This window comes from Triticum aestivum, chromosome 4D (assembly GCF_018294505.1).
Source record: "Triticum aestivum cultivar Chinese Spring chromosome 4D, IWGSC CS RefSeq v2.1, whole genome shotgun sequence".
Taxonomy (NCBI): domain Eukaryota; kingdom Viridiplantae; phylum Streptophyta; class Magnoliopsida; order Poales; family Poaceae; genus Triticum; species Triticum aestivum.
The window spans coordinates 503617928-503620450 of record NC_057805.1 but is presented as its reverse complement, the minus strand read 5'-3'; the positions used below and the strand labels follow the sequence as shown (position 1 = coordinate 503620450).

The 2523-nt window shown below is 58.6% G+C and overlaps 1 pseudogene; it reads right to left on the bottom strand.

Moving 5' to 3' along the window:
* Nucleotides 1-348: 348 nt before the first annotated feature.
* On the bottom strand, nt 349-2002 carry LOC123097169 (short-chain dehydrogenase TIC 32 B, chloroplastic-like; annotated as a pseudogene).
* Nucleotides 2003-2523: the final 521 nt, after the last annotated feature.

Sequence of the window (2523 nt, the reverse complement as noted above, 5' to 3'; positions counted from 1 at the left end):
ACGCGACTGAGATAGATACGATAGGTAGAAGATGTTGCTGAGCGTGCGTGCGTGCGGCACCGTGGCATGTCTCACTTCTCTGACATGAACAGAGCATGTGTGCACAGTGGAATCTCACTGACAGAATACAGGAGTCCGGCCAGGATAATACGAATGGAATAGAGTATACCTGTATCTGCTTGCATGTCACCGACCAACAAGTCAATAACCCTCTAGTCTAGTGTATATACAATAGGATAGGAGTAGTACAGTGTATATAATACCCATGGATCTCACAGTCCCAGCTCTTTCTTATAGATGCTCATCACTCTGTGACACGATCACTAATTGGCTACTACTTACTTACTACTAAAATATGTATATATGCATGTTACATCCTGGCATGAAGTCAGACCAACCAAGAGGGGAATATGTTTTCCCGGTTGATGGACACAAAGTAGAGTAGTCGGATACTCGGATGTTCCTGTCCGGTTGACTGCTTGAGGCACAGATCATGTCCTCCGACGCCTTCCACAGCCGCGCGGCCTCGCTGCGGCTTGCGGCGGCCGGCGATGGGAGAGCCTCGTTGCAGTCGGCCAAGTAGCGGCCGGACACGCCGGCCAGCCTTGGGTGCACCGCCGCGTAGCACGTGGTCGCCGCTGCCTGCACGGGACACAACGTCAGCAAGAAGAGAGAGAGAGAGCTAGCGGCGCCTTCCCCTCCGGCGCGGCGCAGAACAAACAGAGCTCAGCGAGAGAGACATGGAGCAGTTGATTAATCGTGACCTGACCTGTGGGATGGTCTTGAGCAGCTTGGACAACAGCACGAAGGCGAGATCTGTGACGAGGCCCTCGCGGTCGCGGTTCAGGCGGGTCCTCACGATGCCGGGGTGCACGCAGTTCACCGTCACGTCCGCGCCCATCTCCCGGAGGCGGGCGGCGAGCTCCTTGGTGTGCAGCACATTGGCTAGCTTGGAGACCGCGTAGGCCTGCGTCGCGTCGTAGGGTCTGGGCGCACGTACGTGCACATGCACATGCCAATGTTAATTACTAGCGGCGGCGGCTAACAATTGCCAAACAATGAGCGTTAGGTGAAGCAGGGATGAAAGGTGCGATGCTTACATCTTGCGGCGGGTGACGAGCTGAGGCCTTCTTTGGTTCACAAGGTAGGAAAATCGTAGGACTAGGAAAGTCATAGGAAATGAGATGACATGTATCTCAAATCTTATGAGTAGGAATAGGAAAGGAGATGCCCTTTGATTCACATCATATGATTTTTTCCATTGGCTCTAGGCTAATGTTTATTTTCCTATGAAATGTGTAGGATAGAAAGAATTCCTCCATAGGAATAGGATTCCATTCCTATAAACCAAAGGGCTCTAAAGGAATTTTTTCTGTAGAAATCCTATCCTATGAAATTCCTACAAGATTCCTCTAAACCAAAGGAGGCCTGAAGGTAGTCGGCCCAGTCGCCGGAGAACCAGTCGTGCACGCTGGACGACACGTTCACGATGCGGCCCTGCACCCCTGTCGGCGCGGCCGTCTCTGCCATCATCCCCAACAGGAGCTTCGTCAGAAGGAAATGGCCGAGGTATTTGGTGGCGAAGGTCATCTCGACGCCGTCCTCGGACAGCGCGAGCTGGCCGTGCGAGAACTTGCCGGCGTTGTTGATGAGGAGATTGAGGGGCCAGCCTAGAGAGAGGAAACGACCGGCGAAGGCGCGCACGGAGGCGAGCGAGCTGAGGTCCAAGTGCAGCACGAGCACGTCGGTGCCGGGGCACTCGCCCAGGATGCGCGCGCATGTCCTCGGCCACCTTGACGTTCCGCGCCGGAATAACCACCCTGGCACCACGCTTCGCCAGCACCCGCGCCGTCTCCGCCCCTATCCCCGACGTGGCGCCGGTGATGATGGCGGTGAGGGAGCCCAGGTCCGGGCACGAGGCCGTGACCCCCTCAGCGGTGGACTTGGAGCCGAACCCGCTGGCGCCCGGGGAGCCCAGCGGGTACCTGGCCGCCTGCAGCATCTTCGGTCTCCACTCTCCGCTAGCACCACCGGCGGCCGCGGCCGCGGAGCTCGCACACTAGCTTGCCAGAGAAGAGAGCGAGGCGATGGGGAGGACCTGAGGAAGTTAGGCCAACTCCACCGCGCGACCCTAACTTGTTCGGGTGCGTCCGTTTGGGGTAAAACGGACGAATAGCGCGGCCCAACGCGCGGCCTCAAACGGATAAATGTCCGGATTCCGTCCGTTTTCGACCCATCCCCGGCCTAAACTTGCGCTCGGTTTGGGGTGAAACGGACGCGCGCGGACGACCTCGACGCACGCCCTTGTCCCCCCCCCCCCGTGGCCCGCCTGTCGGGGACACTAGCAGGCGCTCCGCTCCCAACGCTTCCATCCTCTCTCCCCGCCCCGCCCCGCCGCCGGCGCCGGCGCTATTCTCCGGCCACCTCCCCACCGCGCAGCCCCCGACCGTCCATACCAAATCACGTGTCGACATGGCCGCCACCACGCCCGCGCTTTCGCCCGAGTTTTGGCCGTCGATCGGA